This window comes from Bactrocera oleae, chromosome 6 (assembly GCF_042242935.1).
Source record: "Bactrocera oleae isolate idBacOlea1 chromosome 6, idBacOlea1, whole genome shotgun sequence".
NCBI classification, from domain to species: Eukaryota; Metazoa; Arthropoda; class Insecta; order Diptera; family Tephritidae; genus Bactrocera; species Bactrocera oleae.
Window position 1 is genome coordinate 59,096,088 of NC_091540.1, and position 21,349 is coordinate 59,117,436.

A 21,349-nucleotide genomic window follows, 5' to 3' on the forward strand; every position below is an offset into this window, starting at 1 on the left:
TAGTATTTATATAAATATACAGTATTTTTTTCATCTAACGGTTGTGTATAAAATTTTAATCTTATATATATGAAAATGATCAGAATAACATTGCTTTCCGGGTGCTTGCCTTTCCGTGTGCTCATCTGCCCATGATAAATTAAATAAAAATCATGGAGACTTGATAAAACTATACATTTTCTCAGTCAAAACCTAAACCAACATTTTTTTATCAATTCAGCAAAAAAAGAATTCACAATACTTGGTGGGAATTTCAAGACGAACCCTTTCTTAATGCTGTTATAACCGTAATTTTTACGGAGAACCAATTATCATAAGTTCTAAAAGTTAAAAGATACTAAACTGCCGAATATTGTTAAGGGTGTTTTATGTAGACATGTGGAAAAATGTGTTACTATTTCAGCTATACTTGCAGCAATTGCAAGAGAAAAGCGACTTCACATAACCTTACAAAAAATAGTCCATTGATGTTAACTCGCACGATCTTGAAAGCAACACCTCAGTCCTATGACGCGACATAATGCACTCACCAAAAATTTCCTTCAATGAATTGATTGTTTCGTTGCCTGTATGGCATGTAGCGTCGTCTTATTTTAAACAAAAGTCTTCCGCATCAACATCCTCCCATTCAGGCTCAAAAAAGTCATTAATCATGGCTCTATAGCGTTCCCCATTGACAGTAACATTATGACCGGCTTCGTTGTTGAAGAAATATGGATCATCGACTCGAATTGAGGATATAACGGTGTCTAAACAATTGACGCTACTGGGCCATTATTATTTAGGGTTCGCACGACTTGCTAACGTTGTTCGGAAGCAAGTCTGTTTATTATGAAATGGCACAGCAAACTGAGTATAAATCAAGTAACAGCTGTCAAAAAGACTAACTCCGAAAAAAGTATGGCCTCATTGAAAACCACACGTCTACAAAAACACCCGTTATTATCCTCAAACAAAATCGTTTTAAAACTAAAATTAAGAATTTATAATTGAAAAATCAAGATGTAATATTAATTGTCTAAAAGTAATGATTTAAAAATTAAGTTAGTTTGAACAGTACTGGCGATAAGTCAATTTATGTTTTAATAGTAAAAGTTAATTGAAATTTTTGAAACTGGTGTATTATGCGCCTGGTATACATAGAAGTGTCTTTATGCCAACTTTTTCAAATGCTTGATTTCTGTCAACAAATCACTTAATATAATTGAAGATTTACTCCATTTACTTACAAAGTATTTGACAATATAACTCTAATTCGCATAAATAGTTTTCGGTTTCAAATGACTGGATTACAATACAAATAAATTTTGTGATACAAAATACAAAAAAGGATTACAAAAGAGTATACTCATACCTACACACAGCTATATATATTTTTTGCGCTTATATTATATTTCCAATTTCACAAATTTGCTGTTAATAACAACGCATTGCAGTTTGTTAAAATGAACATACCAAATAAATGTGACTAAAAAGTTGCAAATAACATTGTTGCCATATATTTTACTCGCTTATTGCATGCAACGCGATTTCAGTTGCCCACTGAAGCGAACCGACAATGACACAATTCAATGGAATAAACTATCAATTAATTTTACAAAATTAAATTTTGTCACATGACAATTTTCCAATACTCGAACTACTTATTGCGCTTGAATAGCTATTGGACATACGAATACATACAAATTGGCTAATGATGTTTAACCAATAATTGTAGCAATTTGTGTGCTACAATTTGTGATTTTAACTTACTTTTGTAACGTTCATTCTTGACAACTTGTTAACTTATATCCTAAATTATGTATTGGTGTTAATTTCTTGATTTCTAAGATATGCTTCAATATATTGGCAGTCTGAACTTTGCCACTTAATTGAAAGCACAGACTAATTGACACTTGAGTACAAAATTTAATTTACTATTAGAGTTATTATGCTCGCACATTAACATAAATTTGTAGTTGTAAATTAGTTCTGTGTACGAGGGGTACCCAAAAAGGTTATATGAAAATGTTATATCTTAAGTATCTGAGTCAATTGTTAACTCAAATCAAACAAGTTGACGATGCACTAAGACGTTAAGAGGTAATCCGCTGTTTTTTTTTTTTTGAGACTTTTTTTCAGTAGCTCTGGTTTTTCACCAAACAATTTTAGGGAGTAGCGAATCGAACAAACAACACACATAAACAAAACGATAAAGTACAATTGTAATACTTTGTTGTATCCACATACTCTCTTGCATTGGTTATACTGGTTTCTTTTTCTCTCTCCCGCTTTTGGTTGCAAAACATCATAGTTTATTATAAAGCCTTAATCTACTCGCATGTCAGAAAAAACGCGTTGTTTTGTAAATTTTTCTTGACGATGCATTTTTTTTAATAAATTAATAAAAATAATTTGCATTTAAAAAATTTAATGTATTTTCATAAACGGTGATTCATTTTGAAAAATTTTGGATTCCCTTCATCCCGTAGTGGACCTCCGTAAGAAAGTGTCGGGCAGTGCGGATGATTTTTTTTCTGCTTAAAATTATCTCAAATTCAAAAACCTAAAAAATATTACTATTTTTATAGATGAATGCAAGTAATGATCGAAGCACTAGTCATAATTTGATTTTTCATAAAATGGCGACTTTCCATTAAAGCCGTTTTGGTAGACAAAATTTGCGTTTCCGAGTGGCTTAAAAAATCGAAATACGTATTATCAAAAATTATAAATATTAGTTTGTTCATTACTTTCAATTTTCTTCATCGATTCTGAAAAAAGCCTTTAAAACTTTGGAAGCCGATTTTATTAAAAAATTCTTACAAATACGCTCATATCCCTAAAACTATTTGCCAAATTAATTTTTGGAGAATATACACAATTATATATATATATGTATACCATTCGATCTATATCAAAAAAAAATTGATTTTTTTAAATTCACAAAAGGATTTGTAACCCCCTAAATTTCCCTTTTGTAAGCGCTGATGAAAACAGTCCGTTAAAAACTTTTTTCTACCATTAAACAATTCTTATAAATTTTCATGGGTGAACTGATAGAATAAACTTTTCTACAGTATGCATACACCACTTTAGTAATATATATTTTATTTATAATAAGTTTTTAATTATAGCGCATGTCTATGATATATTATATATACAAATAAATCAATAAGTATATGCAGTTGTTTATTAATTTTGTTCATTGAACCATTTATTTGCCTCTACACATCTCAATAAATATTTGACATAAATAAATTTTGGAATTATAACTACAAACCTCACATATATAAAAATTTTGACTGAAACGTTATGATTAAATATTTTGGTTTCTGCGCACAATTTTAGTCACAACTAATTGAGTGAAATGATTTGGCAATTAACATTTGACCAACAACAACAAAAGTATGTAATTATGATATTGAAAGCTATGTCATCGCATTTCTTTTCTGACCCGCTTGTGGTTTCATTTATTCATGTCAATCTTAATAGATGTCAAATGTGTCATTTTCTGGTTGTCGAAAACCGAAATAAAATTGAAATTCTAATTATGGTTTTGCTATAAATATGCCAAAGTTATAATTGCTTTTATACGTGCGTATTATAACCTAATTAGGTATTAGGTTTCGCCTAAATTAGCTGTATTAGTGAAGTAAGTCCTTGAGCTGCTGTGATGTTTGCGAAGAAAAAGACAAATTACAATTGAGAGCATATTTCGCCTTTTTCTTGATGGTACGTAAATATGAGTAACTTTTAAATACACCGAAAGCCCTTGGAAGAATAGCTTTTTTCAATATTTTAAAGCTACTTCGATGACGAGCTTCTTCTTTCAGGACTACAGACTCATAGTTAAAATTTTTTAATCAAAATCGATAAGCAAACTTAGACTTCTCTGCGATGGTATCCGACAAACTCACCATTACGTTGATATTTATGGGTACCAAGTCACGAAGACAATTATAGGCGAACACAGATATACGATTGTGGCCAGAAAGTTTTCGGAAATTGTAAATAACGATATACATATGCCACCTCTTTTTCCGCTGTAGGCGCTGTCCGGGATCGCCTTCAGTTCCCTCTGCGAATTTTCTTTTACGGCCTCAATGGAGTCGAAACGGGTTCCACGGAGTGGTAACTTGAGTTTTGGTAACGAAAAAAAAATCGCATGGGGCCAAACGGTGGTTGATCGATGGTATTGAACGAGTTTTTGGTCTTAAAATCGTTCACAATTACAGCTCGGTGCGGTCTTGTTGCAAAAAATTCAGTTCTTTTTGAACAAGCCGAACATTGATGCGTCTAATGCCCAAATTATTGGTAAAAATCAAACGAGCTGCTTCACAGCTGATGTTTAGCTTACGTACTATCTCTCTAACACTCACATGACAATTTTCGAGCACGATTTCTTTACTTTTTTGATGTTATCGTCAATAGTAGACGTCGAAGACGACTGAAACGAGGCATGTCTTCGACGGTTTCTCAACCATCCTTAAAGGCTTTGTACCAGTCGTAGACTTGGGTTTTCGTTAGAATGGATTTACCATAAGCCTTTTTTAACATTCGCAACGATTCCGCACACGAAATTTGTTTCAAAATACAAAATTTGATGCAAATTCTTTGTTCCATATTTTTTTCCATAGTAAAAGATCGCAAAACTCTACTGAGGTCGACTGATTTCAACAGCTGCTGCACACAAACTGGTCGATAGATCGCACTCATTTTTGATATAGTAATTAAGGACAGTGCTATTAACTTAACAAAAAAGTGCTAAAAAAAATTCAGCACGGACAGTTTTAATGACAATTTAAATACAAAATAACCTATATATAATCGCTTACCACAATTCACTAACTTTAGTAATATTTTAAATTATACAAAAACAAAAATCAAAGTGTAAGTTTTAAATAAAATTAATATTTACCATATATGTCTGGATATTTTTCTTTTTTTTATATATTTTATTATTCAATATAAAAAATATTTTATTGTGGAAGAATAAGAATTGATTTTGCTAATATATATATAATTGGATATACTTGTATAGTATAGTTTGTAAAAAGCGTATTGTTAACCGAAAATTTGATGATGTGCATTATTTAAATGTTTCTCATACGCACTGGTGGGCCAGCTGTCACTGCAGAAGTATGTACTCATTTCTTATAGTTTACTAAGTTCAGTTCAAAATTCGTCGACTTCGGTATAACAAAAACATTTAGGCATACATACATATATACAAGCATCATACATCATATAATACATAAGTCAGCCGGTGACTCTCTCAAAAGCCATGTATCAACAATAAAGAAATGCTATTAGAAAAGTGCTTATCTTATTTAGTGAAATTGCTATTCTTAACTTTTTACAAGCTTTAGTATGTTCGTTCTTATGTTTCTGCATTTTCTCTTTTTTTTTACTTCAATCGACACTGACCCACATATAAAATGACAAAAACCATAATATAACAAAAGCGCACAGAAAAAAGTTGCAAAAGAATAAATAAAAACTGAAACCACATTTTCTCGACTTTGCACCACTTAAGGAACAGACAATTGTATGAATGTTTAAAATACAATATATGTGTAGATTTTTACTTCTCTTTAGAAATGCACAAATGCATGCTGCAACTTCTTGTTGTAGTGTTGTTGACAAACTTCAAGTCATAAAATAAGTCAGAAAAAAAAACAAAGAAAAAAGTTGTACAATACCAACTATAAAATGCATGAGTATTATTATTACGAACAGTTTTTATGCTAAGCGAAAAGAATATGTGGATATGAGAACGGCTTACTGTGAGTGGGTAAAGTTTTCGTACACACATGCTATTATATTTTTATAAATACTTCAATAGTTCTTTTTGAGATTTCCTATATGAAAATTTATAAATAATTTATTAGAGAATTTACAATAATTAGGTTGGACGCAATTGTTAAAATATATAATAAAATTTTAAGCGTTTTATAGGTATATTATTTTGAAATAATTTTTAATAATTTATTCGTAATGATAAATTGAGCGTATTCGCATCCGCGTAACATTTAACTATCATTGACAGTTCGTAAACTTTTATATTTTTCAAATCGGTCGAGATTTATTAATATTACAATTTTGGCATAGCGAAAATTAAAAAACAGTTTTCGAATTTGAAAGGAGTACGAAAAATATATTCGAAAAATTACTATTCTCTAGTGTATTTCGAATTCGCTTCACAATTGACTTTGAAACTTATGATTTTTCTACTCTCTTGTATAAGAATATTTATACCGCCCACTGTATAAATCCCATATGTAGTAATATATGCTTTCATACATACATATTTTGCATTTGTATATTAAGATATGCTTTCTAAAATATTTAGTGCAAATTTGTCGATCAAAAAAGTTTTGCGTTTACTACAGATGAATACTATTTCTAAGTCATATAAAGATATGTTTGTTGAACTCTGACCATTATAAATGTCTCTTGTTAACAACATCAACAATTTCGGCCAACATTTTTTATTCGGCTATAAAAGTTGAAAAGCATTGTATTTAAACGCATTGAGTTCAAGTTTTAAAAAGTACATAAGTAGAGATGGCACAGTGTTATTATTAATATCTTTTTTTTTAACAAAATTTAGTTTTTAAGTACACAGGTATGTCATTTGTATTATAAATAATTAAAAATTCAATCCTATTGGATTCAGTACCATTAATATTTTACGCTTTAAATTTTATGGGCTTTATTTCATGTTATCCTGCGCAGGGCTTAGTATAGCTTGCCACTAACCCTGAAACATCCAGAAGGTATTTGTATGGGAAAAATTTTTTTGGACGTGGTATTCCCGACATTTGGCATGAGTTATTTTCTAAGGCAATAATGTAATCTTCGAAGAAATTGTTGAGATCGGATCACTATAGCATATAGCTGCCATACAAACTGAACGATCGGAATTAAGTACTTGTATGGAGAACATTTTTATTTGAAAAGATATCTACACGAAATTTGGCACAAATTATTGTCCAAGGCAATGCTACAATATCTGAACTGATTGTTTAGATCGAACCAGTATAACAGATAGCTGCCATACAAGCTGGACGATCAAAATTAAGATACAGATTTTTTTATACCCTCATATGCTATAAGAATTTTACCTGTGAAGGTTATTATACAAGTAGATATCAGTGCAGCCGTAGTTAACGTGGTTTCTTGATTTTTAAGCATTTTTCTAACTTAATGACTGGAGCGAGTCGTGATGATGGATTCTTAAGGATCTTTCCCTCCGTATTTCACTCTTTTGCTCTCTCTCTCTCTCTTTCTTCCTCTATCTCTTTCTCTTACCCATTTTCTTTTTCTACATCCCTCTCTGTCTCTCTATCTTTCTTTCTCGTTTTCTCTGTTTCAGACCCGGTAGACATTGTTACATTATAAGTTACGAGTAATTTTGAAAGAGTTATGGCACATAAATTATAATATTGTATGAACCTCTCTTTGGAGGTATAATTTTCTCTAAAATATAGGAAAAGTCTTCAAACATGTTACATGCGTCGCCAAAAACGTCACCATTTTTAAAACAGACAAACCAACCACACCACTATTTCCTGTCAGTCGCAAAAATCAAAAACAAAAAAGCGCACACAATACATGATTTTCCATTCATTTTATTGTTATTGTTGCTTTTAATTTGAAAGACACTCAAATGATATGCAATCTAACGCTTATACGGTTTTCAAATGAGAAATATGAACGGATGAACGCAATGAACACGATACAAGCAATTGAGCTTAGAGGCGTAGTTGAGAGTTGCTGGCGTCGGCGATGGAGTTCGGCGCAGGGCGAGTAATAATTGTGTGTATTTGTGTCAACATTATTGCTGCCACAGCCGCTGCTGTTGCCGCTGCGGTTTGCGTGGTCGATGTGAGTGCACTTTGCGAGGCGTTTGCCACTTCCAGATGCAATCGAATGCGAAATATTGTTAATCATTCCAGATGAAAATGCAAATTGCTTACATACAGCTGTCATAATTTTGTATGAGGTTTTATTATAATTGTGTGTATACTTATGTGCAGCATTTGTTGTTATAAATTAAATGTGAGTTTTTCACTCCTTGAATATTTAAATTTGTATATTGTATATGGATCTATAGACCTAATTGCATATGTACATTACTCGTTGATAGAATTTATTGCCCTGAGAATTTGTTCCTATTCTATATAGGTATATGGTTATAAGTACCTCATTTTACTATGTGCATAAATAAAAATGTGGAGTGGCGATTGACGCTACGATGCGCTTGATTAACGAAATTTGTGCCTAAACTGTGTATGTACATACATTTCGTGTCATTACCCGGAGCATTGCTGAACCAGCAATAGAATCTGCCGCAGTACTTGTAATTGCAAGAGGGAGTATAGTGATGAGCATAATAAGTTAGAATAACGCTTTAACTGCTGATCTCATGTTTTAGAATGATATTTAAAAGCGTTATAGAGAGAGTAGAAATTGGAGGTTCTGATAACCTCAAACTGGAAATTATCATATTTTCTAAGACTCAACCTTAGAATTTGAAAATGGATATCACTAACATGTTATTTAAATCCGAAATTATTATTATTCAATATTGATAATAACCTCTTACCTTCCGCCCAAACTCTAACAGTCGTTTTGCGTTAATAGTCCGTTGAGCACTTTAGTTTCTGTCAGTTTGGTTATCGAATTATTGAGTAAATGGTTCTTCTCGGTGAGGAAAAAGTGAAAATAAAAATCTTTATCCAAATGCTCTGTTTTATAGAAAGTTCAAAAAAATTACCTCACAAAAGGCACAAAAGAACAAAAAATGTAATAATCTATGATACATATAATGAAAGAGAAGAAACATGAACGGAAGAAACATGAACGGCCCTACTTTGTATAAAAAAGAATCTGTCACAGAATATCCCAAAAACAAATAATTTTAGCCTTTTAGGTGCTTAGTAGGCTTCAGAAAGTGTGTATGAACAAAGCAAAGCCAAACATACAAAAAGATATTCAAACAAAGATCATTTAACATTTGGCAACTTTTCTATCTTCCCGATTGATACTCTTTTGTAAAAATAAACTTTGGAATTGTTAGTTCGAGTTCAAGATTCAAAATTATAAAATTAAAGCTACTCTCTACAAAATTTTAAAAATGAATTGCTTTTAAAAAGAGCGATGTAAAAGTTTTTTCAGATAGGACGAAGTGAGTGTGGTTGCGAATGTGACATTGGTATAGTTTCGATAACAAATAGCAGGTTTCTCTGTAAATAAAAAATTTTCCCGCTTTCACATTTATGTTAATTAGTCAGCATATTTTTCTCGGACTATTTTGCGAAGAGTGATTCTGGTAGCTTGAACCCCCTCTGCAATAGTTGAAGTGGATTGTTATGAGTCAGTGATACCGTAGTGCTACTTTCTATTGTTATTTCAGTTATTGGTTAATATCCAGTACTTCTATAACATTCTTTTAACTCACTATATGAAGTATCAAGTATATACCATATACCCTCTTATCAAATTTGACTCGGACTGACGAAAATAAGCTTCGGTTAGGATGACCTCTTTTGGTTGGTGGCCTTCAACTAGTTTGGGTTTTTTCGGTTTCGGCTCATTTTTGCAGCGTCATTCTGAAGATTATTAAACAATTTCATTAACTCATATCCGGTCATCAGTAATGGCGTTTGATGAATGTAGAGTCCTTAGTTACGTTTTCAATCGTTTGTCTTGCAATATCTACTCAACGTCGTTTTTACAAAAGATTCAAGTGTTCTGGTAAGAGTCTAGCACTGACACGCTTCATACCTAAAACATTAACCAATATGTGTTGCATCACTTTGTTGAGATCGTCTCCTATCTCTCTAATGCCAACAGGACCATTTTCAAGCAAACATTTCTTTATGTTGACTTTGTCGCTGTTATCGTCATTAAAAGAGGTTGATGGACGACTCGCATGAGGCAAATTTTCTATGACTTCACGACCTTTACTGAATGCTTTCAAACTTGAATGCTTATGTTTTCGAAAAAGTAGAGTAGTAGTTGTTATCAGATTGTACATAATTGTATTAATAAGTTTCTAATCCGCATAGTAGTTAATTTCATTAAGTGCAGAAAACAAAAAAAAATGGTAGAATATTTCAGATTATGTTGAATTGAAATAATTATTCGAAGATACAAAATCTAACTACTGTTTAATAAATTTTAAAGCAAAATTATTTTTGAAAAGTTAATATGAAAAAATAATATATATATACATATATACATACATATATTTTTTTTCTTATAATATATATGTATACAATTTTTAATGAAAAATTTTGTGAATTTTTTTAGCTCTAAAATTTTAGGTATTTTGTTTTCAAAATAAATAAATACAATGAAAAAATGATTTTTAGTGAGAAATAACTAAAAACATTTTAAATAATTTTTATTGATAATTAAAATTGTTATTGTTTATAATTTTTTTAAATTTATTTATATTCTTTAGCCTCTCTTTTTGACGCCTGCACTGAATTCTTTTACATGTGATACCTACTTATGTATATTTGTATTTTTATTCTATATTACAACTTGATCGCTTCCATTGCATGCCACCCGCATGTCATGTTGCAAGTTACAGATTGCCTCCGAATGAAATTATTATTAATTCCACTAATTTAATGCCACAAATCGTAGTGGAGTGCATGAATGCAAAATTATTTGCACAGGCAATGCTTAAATACATATATGTATGTATTCTTAGAAATTCATTAATGTATACATTCAACGCAATTATTCGTCTATTGGCCAACCTAAAGGCAATCATGCACGCCAGCGGCTACAACGAGTGCTACTGTGGACCTGTTACTTACAAATATGTGCAAATAAGCCACATTCACTAAGCTTACATGACACGCATGCGCAAATGTAGACATTTTTATGCCGCATTTGGTCATTTTTACAAACATACACACACACGTGCACACTATCCCAATGGTGCTTATTTATGCAGTTGAGCCACATTTCATTGCAGCAGCAGTCGTTGTTGTTGTTGAATGGCTGGTGTGTCGGTGCTATATTTTTTTTTATATTTACTTTAATCTTTTTTTAATTTGAATTTAATGTTTTTTTTTTGATTTTACAATAATTTCATTGTTCGATATTTTTTCTCGACACTGAGAATCTGTGTGAAAATACCTTGTCGAATTTCGATTTTCTAAATCATTGTAAATCAGAAATGCACGCCACTTTATCTCAGCATTGTTGACTGGGCTCAAGTGGGGGCTCATACATTCATACATACATACATAGTACTTATAAAAAGTGGGTGACTACAAAAAGGCAGCGCCAATAATGGCTGGCATCTCGAACGAATGCGCTAAGTTCCTACAACTGCACTTGTCTCGCCGCCACTTATACACATACACACAGACATACTTAAATATATAATTGTATATACTTGCATATGCATGCATAACACAGTGCTCGCGGTTCAGCTCGACTGCACTTTCACTTTTCACAAAAATTTAGCACTTCAAATGCCTACTCAACGTCACCCGACGACGGAGCTCCACTCAAATAAACTTGCGAGCAAATGTGTGCTTTTGTTTTAGCAATATTTTTGTATTTCTTGATTTTTTTTTTTTTTGTTTTTTTTTGTAATTATCATATTTCTTTCTCAACGCTGTTAATCGCTTGATTGCGGCAATCGTTCGTCTGTTTGTTTATCTGCCACTTGTTTTGTGCTGTTACGCATGCGCATCAACTTAGCTACAGCCGGCTATAAAATTATGTTATACACTACTGTTGTTTTTGTTGCTTTTGTAATAATCTGATACAATTGAACTTTACTTATATATTAGATAATTTTAATTACAAATAGTTTGGACAGAGTGGCCAACTTTCTGTTTGTTTTTCGATTTTCTATTTTTTTGGTTTTTAATTTTTTTCACTTTTATTTTCAGTTTTTTGTTGGTAACGTATTAACAATTTTTAATAAAGTTGGATCATTATGACTATAATTTTTATTAAGAGGTTATATCCACTTGTGAATTTCTACACATCGATTATTGGTTTTACTTATGCACATATCGAATGTATCAGGTGCACCGAGCGTTAGGATACAAATGTGTTGATGGGGAACATTTATTGTGAATGAGCCTTAATTTTTTTCTGTTTGATTGGTATGACATCTGAAACATATTCAATAACCTTACAGTCATTGAACAAACTACATTATATTTTTTCATTGTGTTGAAAATTTTAAATTTTGTACCGGAAGGTGATGATTTGCGGAAAGCATAATTTTTTTCTTTCCGTTTGAAGAAAAATGCTGCAGAGTCGCATCGAATGCTTATCAAGACATATGATGAGAATGCTTTATCAGAAGCAACATATAAAAGATAGTTTCAACGGTTCAGAGATAATGATTTTGATGTGGAAAATGAAGAGCGTGGAAGACCACCAAAAAAAGTTTGAAGACACCGAACTGCAAGAAATATTGGATGAAGATGATACTTTGAGTCAAAAGCAAATGGCAGCCATTTTCAATGTTGCACAACAAACAATTTCAGACTGTTTGGAAGATATGGGAAAGATCGAAAAGTATGTAAAATGGTTGCGACACGAATTGAATGAAAGACAAATGTAAAGCCGAAAAAACATTTGTGAAATTTTGCTTCAAAGACACGAAAGAATATCAGTTTTGCATTGAATTGTCACTGGCGATGAAAAATTTATTTATTTTAAGAATCATAAACGGAGATAATTACGGATTAATCCAGGACAACCATCAACATCGACTGCAAAAACAGATCGATTCGGTAAGAAGGCAATGCTCTGTGGTTGGTGGGATCAGAAGGGTGTGGTATAACTATAACCTACTATACTATAACCTGGTGAAACTGTTAATACTAAACGCTACAAAATGGGCTAGATTGGCACTTTCCGATTACAATTTGTTTTCATCGATGGGACACGCATTGACTGAGCAGCACTTCGATTCCTACGCAGAAGTCGAAATTTGCGTGTCTGATTGGTTTCCTTCCAAAAACGAACATTTCTATTGACTTGGTATCCACAAATTGCCAGAAAAATAGTCAAAATTTGTGAAAAGCAATGGTCAATACTTATAATACTTTTTTTTACTCTCCCATTCACAATTAGTATTTCATTTTCAAAGAAACAAAAAACTCATTTCATAACGGTACACATGTACATGCAGGCACATATCTGTATTGGGGAATTTTCTACGGAAATAGTTTATACTAAACTTAGTATAATCGGCTCTCAAAACTGTGAACACGTTTTTTTCAAAACACTGTTTTCAGAGTCGTGGAGAAAAGTTTCTCCGAAACAGCTGAGCCGATCGACTTGAAATGTTCACACGACTTACTTAGATATATTTTTCAGGTAATAAACGGAGGAATAAGATTTTCGACCTTAATCGAATTTTTAGGTATTAATCGGAGGAATAGTAAGATTTTTAATAATAATCGAATTTTCAGGCCACTACGAGTAGTAAATGCAATATTAGAGGTTAAGAAAATTTTGAGAAATGTAATTCAAAAGTTGCAAAAATTAAAAATTAAAATTAAAAAAATGTTTGACCTTTTAGTCATATGTTAAATACTATATTTCGTATAATTCTGATTTTACTCGGACTAGTTTGATTTCATTTATCAAAACCTAAAAGTAAACCATTTTCTGATCAATTTCTCGTTTTACTGCGGCGTTACTATTCCCTCGAGCATTATGCTGAAATCCATCATTATAATCCGCTTAATGCTTTGCCGTCGGTTATTCAGAAAATTTGTATTTATTTATTTATGGTAAGTGCATATGCAGGTGTGTAGTTATTTGAGCTTAATTGAAAGCGCGTTTAAAAATTTCGAATATTTCAGCGGGAAGCAGCTACTGGAATTTCGCGATAGTTTATGCACAATTTGATTGATAGCCAAGTCAAGCGGGCATTTCAGGTATTTAATTGTAAAATAATGGCGCTTTAACGTTTTGTAATTGCAGCTGTATTTATGTGGAACTTTAAAAATTAATTTGAGTATATTTGTCAGTTGCTTAACATTTTTAATCTCGCTTTCGATAATATAGTTAGCAAAATGTTTGATATTAAATAATAATCACGCCTCCCATACTAAGGTTATATAGAAAACTATTACAATGCGATACATCTCTAACAAAAAGCAGCAGAAATATTGAACTTTTCAAACATTAGCAGTAATAAAGTCGATATAAACAATACACAAGTGGCTTGGAATTGTTCACTTATAAGTGAAATCTTATATATCCGCAACTACTCGACTCTTGACTACATGACATTATGGTGCCATTTTGATATTACAGTTGTAAAATGGGCGTAATCGGATTACAACCACGTCCATATAACACAATTTAAAACTCCATCTGATTATTTCACTAACCAATAGCTTAATCAAAAATCAGTAAAGATGACGTAAAAAAATTGGCGTTATAACTTTTTAACACCTCATATGCATGACAGACTTTATACCAAAAATATCAGTCAATTTGGGGAATATTTTAGTGAAAGCGAGTGTATGTTTTTTTTAAGCTAATAACGTAGTGTGGTAATAAAAATGTATAAAATCGGCACTTCTCTTAAGCCTCGCATATCATATATAATTTCGAATTATTTTCGAACTTCCGTTGGATTTTATACCATAACATATAACATATAATTAAATTTGTAAGCTATCTTCACAAAAATGAACGGATTATCTTAGATATTCCGTAATTTGGCGCCAAGTGAGCCCAATATGTGAAATCTACAAGTATGCATGATTTGTGGTAGCCCCTTATATTATACTACATGGAATGATTATCGGCTTAGACCCTATAAAATGTGTATATACTATATATTATACAAATGATTAAGCCATGTTCGTCTGTCTGACCGTATGTCTCGAACAATATGTATAAACGAAAATACAACCTCAGTTTTTGAGATATCGTTCTGAAATTTTGCACAGGTCTTTTTCTGTCATACAAACTGACCGATCAGAATATTTTTTTGATTGCCAATATATCTTAACGAAATTCGGCAACGCTACATTCTCCGGAGAACATGTTCGGTTTGGACCAATTATCTGTCATACAAACGGACCCATCAGAATCAAGTGCTTGTATGAAAACTGTTTTATTTCTAAGTATTATAGCTTCGATGTAACCGAAGTTTACGTTTTTTCTTGTTTCATGTTAATTTAGGAAATATTTTTGGTAAAATGTTAACTATTTCGAAAATAAAAATTTAAAAAAAAATTTGATCCATATTACCAAGGCAATTATGTACATGTATACAACTTTAATTTATAAATTTGCATTTTGCATTAGTATTACTTGTACATATATATGTATGTCTCTTCGGACTAATTTACGTATATACTTATGGAGCAGATAAATTCACACTCAAAAATTAACTTCACGCCCTCTATTTAGCATTTCGAAGCAAGAATTTCACTTCCCACATGCCTCAGTCCATAAATCATAATTTTCATTGTTTTATGTAAAATAGAAAACTAACCGACGGATGACAGCCCACTCGAGCAATAACACTCAACGCTTTATTGTGCCATTGCCTTATTCACACTTGTGACAACAAACACACATATGTTTATATATACATATATATATACTTATATATATATATATGTATGTATATGATACCCTGTCATCGTCAGCAACACCATCCGTGTGGTACAGTGTGATCGACATTTGTACTGCTTAGTTATGCAGCGTTGACCTAAATCGTTTAAAACAATGAAATGAAAATCTCGAAAATCCCAAACAAAAATTCAACCATCTCACTAACATAATTAATAAGTAAAATTAAATACATAATTAAATCTAAATATGTATATATTTTTGTATGTACAAATATTGTACATATATGGATGTAAGTACTTAATTGAAATGGTTGCTGTGAAAATTACAAAAATTTAATTAATGAAAACTCACACTAAGTGTATGATGATGATGACAGTTTGAAATTCATCATTTTGATATACAGAATGATTTTATTTACTTGTTTTTTTTTTGGAATTCGCTCATTCTCTCATTATAATCTTCCTTTTTGCAAAATTATCACAAAAACTTGCAAACCAGAAAATCAATCATCATCACGATCTGTTTCATATTCTCTTCGTTTCTATTTGCTTCTTTTCTTTAATCAACTGTTCTGACAGCTCTTTAACCGGCATGAGGTAGTTACTTTGTGAATTTTCTTAACATTTTCTGTTATAGAGATCTACCATAGTTTGGTTTACATAAAATATTCCCAAAATATATTTCGTGCAAGCTCTTGAGTTGACCATGTTTTACTTCATTCCGTTTTCTGATCTGTTCTGACTTGATCACAGCATCCTCGTTCTGTCTTGGCTTTTCGAATATTAAGTATTCGAAAAAAGCACGCAATCTTTACGCCCTACTAAGCCTAGATCTTAAGATAATTTTTAACTAAACCTTTTAAGGGCATTTGTATCAGTTAACGATACTCACAAAAGCACTGTGGGCATTAATGTTGGAAAACTGGCAGATACTTCTGGTAACACGCTGTTGTATGATGTACAGTTATACGCATGAGTTTGTTGTTTTATTCTTAAGTTATTTTCATAGAAAATTTATTAAGAATTATCACTTGTCATATCTATTTATAAATATGCAAAGGAAAAAATCAGGTTATTACCCTGAAACTTGGGAAAACAGGGGAAATATATTAAATTTTCTATGCCTCACTCATTTAATGCCAATCATCGAAGAAACAATTAGTAAGCATTAATACGAGTACTTACATCTTTTTATAAATATAAATCTCTGGGGTTTAATGCTAGCTGTATATATATAATATACATATATATGACAGCTGTTTGCGCAATTACTTTGCCGCATTTTATTACGCCAATTATATTTCTCCGGTATTTCCAGCAAAGACAAAGCTCAATCAACGCCAACATTCATTATATGCACAGCGCTTAGCTGAGAAATAGAATTTCTGTGTGAACTACAAGTGCACAACTTGCTACAAAAAGCATTATTTCTATTTTTCTTTTTTTAATTTTCAATTGTTTTAATTCTCTATCACGCGCAAATAAATGTTGGAAGTCACGCAGAAACACACAAAAAAATGCGAAATGAAAGTGAATACTTCATCGGTTTCGCTATTTTAGTAGCTGTCAATGATTGACTGACAGGGGTAATGGAAGCAAATAATCGTGGGAGGATCTCTGGTGAAAATGTGAAAGCACAAATATACTTTTGTGTGTACTTCAAATAATTTTCGAGAAATCTAATTCTGTAGAAGTGAGTGAAATGTTATTGAAGGAAAAAGTAGCAATCTGCGTCATAAATTGATAAAATAGATGTGCATGCACATAAATTAATAAATTGAATCACATATATATTATTTTTGATAAGTAAATCTTAGATAGAACTTTTATAATGAAAAGGTATTTCAAATTTGTGCCCTACGAACAGTTTAGCTAGGCCAACTGATAACGATAACACTGTCGTGTGGCTAATTGTACTACCACAGGTGACCAACTGACATCCACTTTCCGCTAAAACGATTGGAAAAGAATCAATATGTCTACTAATAAGATATAGTGTAGTCATTCTCCCCCTATCAGGTTAAAAATTTCAGAATGATCTGGGGTTGCCTAATTTTTTAACTCGATGTTATTCAGCAATATTAATAATATAATAAGTATGTACAATAATAACCATATGACGTTAAGCAAAGCAACGACCTCACGGAAGTCGCTTTCGGAGTCAGTAGATCGCATATGTTAAACCCGGCCAAGAAACATTCTCACAGAAGGACTTGTCAGTGAATAATTCCAGAATACAAGTAAAAATTCATATCATCATCTCTCATCTAGTTCTTGTAATTATTTACTATGTACTTCTGAACCTTTGTTGAAATTTTAACCTCAAAACCTGTGTACTACGCAGAACTTTTTACTACAATCACGTGTCTTCAACGATCAAATCTTTTAGTTTAAGTCCCTAGGTGTCTGCAATTAATAAATTTTTTGTCAAAATTTTTTAGACTGATGCAAGCTCCAATTTTGACAAGGTGTGATCAATCCTTTTTCCCTAAAATAACCATTTCGCAACCTATTTCACGACAATAAACGCAATAGTCGGAGTAATTTAATTTTAATGAGCGAAACTGGTAACTATTATCACCACAATACAGTATCTTGAAGACAATAAGCTGGTAATGGCCCAACATTCGACTAACCTCAAACAACAAAAATAAAGGTTCCTAACCGGTCTCACCTGCGTATACTTTCCTATATAACTATGAGTTTTGCAATTTAAAAGATATTTCCATTGATGATACGAAAAAAAAAAAAATTCCCTTAAACGGTTAGGTTTGCGAAAAAATCGTAATAGATCTCTTTTGTAGAGCATTCAATTTTGTACAAAAGCGAAATTTGAATTCCTCTATCTGATAATAAGAAAATAATAGGAAACTGTAAGGCGGATGACCTTCCCATTACAATTAAGAGCTCATTTTTGGAGAGACCCCCAAGAGGTGTCTAAGAACAGTACCAAGCGAAAAAAAGTAATCGTTTTTTTTGACCCACCCTAATATATGTATATATGTACTATAAATAATCATTACGCCAACAAAACTTTTAACCTCCAAGCACTGTAAAAAGCGTTGAGTAAAAAAAATCAGTAATTAAAATAGTTAATAGACCTAGTCAGCATGCATAGGTAGGTTCTTATGTACGTATATACAAGTATATGTTTGTATGTATACTCATATATAATACAGTGGTCAAATGTGTAATTGCCAACGAAATAGGAAACTTATTTTATAACTGTAGTCACAGCTAAACAGCGGCCGATTACAGATCACCGCTCAGATGTCAAGCAACAGCAGCAACTGTTGTTTAGGCCAAGCTACATTTTTCAATTGAATTGGCAATGAATGCTTGAATGGAATCTATAGCATCCACACACACATATATAAAAATTAAATATAATTACCTACCTGCTACACACACACATGCATATGCATGCCTCTAGGCTTGCGCAGTTGCAACAAACAGCCAAAGAATTTACCGTACGAATAGCTGGAAGCATTGAAGCCAAATACGTGAAACAAGTTGCCGGTTCTAGTGATAAATATACAGATATCACTTTGCGGTTGATTTCACAATGCAGACAATAAAGTTGGCAACAACGGCACTGGCAATAACAACAACTTTACTTTATATGGTCTGCCGCCGGTTTATCGCTGGGTCGTAACGTAATCATAAACAAGTGCAAACCGCTAACATTCTAAGTACACACAAACATACATACTTACCAATATATAATAATATATGTGGTACATTCTTCTCTTCCGGTTCTATCTGTCGGTACATACTTGTATGTTAGTTATCTTATCAAACGGTAGTATTACGTTGCACTTACCACTCTTGGGACCCATTGAGATATGTGGCAAATTCATGAATTCAATTCAAACACACACACATATCAGAGTAGAGTAGAGTACTCTTTTGGTTCCCATTCTCATATTAACTGTATTAATTTCAGCCCTTTGCTCCAGTGCCTCTAGAATGTTCGCACACAATTTTCTCAGGCCCTTTGATTATTTTCGCACGTAGCTTTCGGACTACCGTTGGTCTACGTGTTTGGCTGGAGTCTTCCTGAAAGTTCGGTAAACTATTCGTGATGCATATATTACTGATACTGATATGTTACTTAACTGTGTATCATTCTGTAAAAAAAAACTTTTATTTGTGATACTTAACCTACGGTTGAAAAAAAAAATCAAAAACTAAAAACAAATGTGAAAAAAATCAATTCAAAATCTTATTCGCCTGATCATATTTAGTTGATGATCACACAAATGAGCAGATTACTATTCGCTCAAGTTTCTAACAAAACCGAGATCTTTACCTTGATTTTGTTGGATCAGCTATATGCTATAGTGGTCCGATCTGAACAATTTGTTTGTGGATTGTGGTGTTGGCAGCTACGAATATATTCTATGGCGTTTCGAAATCGTCTGTTTTGACAAATGAGCTTGAAGTGAATCAAATATTTTACTTCTTACTTCTCTTTTCTCTGCGATTATTTTCTGAAATTTAGAATTTATGGTTTCAGTTATTACGAATAAGATATGACTTTATTTATGGAGTAACTCTGTTATGGAATACTTGTATTCAGAATTCCGTACTCCCCATAGATTAATATAATATTTTACGACAACACCGATGGAGTTATAAAATCTTAACAGTGGTTGCAGTTTCAACACAAAGGAAAATGTAAAATTTCTTAACAATTACTCCAACTTGGCGTTGTTTGGTATTACCAAATTTTTCTACGATATAATAAAGTATAACTTCATAATGAATTATAGAGATGCTAGATCGAGCAACTTCTCCTATTTGTGTACCTTTATACTTGTATTAATAGATCAAGATACTAGGCTCAATGTCAACCCACTTTGACATGGCGACTATTACTATATTGTACTTAAATAGAATATATCTATATTATGTAACTGTCCAAAAAGCTCTAGAAATTGTGTCCGAAAATTTAGTTCAGAAAATCAAAAAATTTTCCTAGTACATAGAAAATCTTGAGCTTGTTCCACAATTTGCAGAGTAAAAATAAAACTCTAAAAAAACTATTAGCAAACTGATTCTTCGAATTACAATTTTATATAGCATTATTTTCCACATTCCTCAGATATCATTATATCATTTCTGCTTGCCAATTAAGGATAAAGGAGAGAATAAACAAAGCGCCAGTATTACCCGTAATTTAGGTAATTTTCTAAATACCGCCTTTACTATTCGAATACTTTCTCCACCCGAATCTATCAATATTATTAATAGCTAAAGGTACACTGAATCACAATTCCATTTCAGTCACGTAATTTAGGCTTTTTTCTTCATTTAGGATAAAATTCCTTAATTTGTGTTGTTCTAGTAGTAACATAAAACCCTTAATGATTTTTGGGAGTGCAGATGTGGCGATATTCCTAAACTGCTATAGCATAAGTGGGTACACTATGGTTACCAAGATACGATTGTCGTAGAAGTTGGCCTTAAGCGTTAAAGTTGTTTCTTCGACGATATTTCAGCCAATAATTGAATCTTCTGATTCTTGAAGCTCAGTTAGTACCGACATCTGAAAGGTTATTGTTGTTAAGTTCCTAAAAAATTTGAAAAATATTCTTCTTCTAACTCCTTGAGCAATTAGTGATTTAAGTCTAAGTAAGAATAGATGTTTGTTACCAATAAAACAAATTCACATTAATAATCTGTTTGTTGTGACTTTTGGGTTGGGTAGACTTAATGATAATTCCATTATTCAATGGAAATATGTTCAAATATCTCTTTTG

The 21,349-nt window shown here is 31.9% G+C and overlaps 1 protein-coding gene across 1 annotated transcript in view; it reads left to right on the plus strand.

Moving 5' to 3' along the window:
* Positions 1 to 21,349, plus strand: part of Tsp66E (Tetraspanin 66E) — an 85,990-nt gene that overhangs the window by 29,856 nt on the left and 34,785 nt on the right. The gene's annotated exons all lie outside the window — the stretch shown is intronic.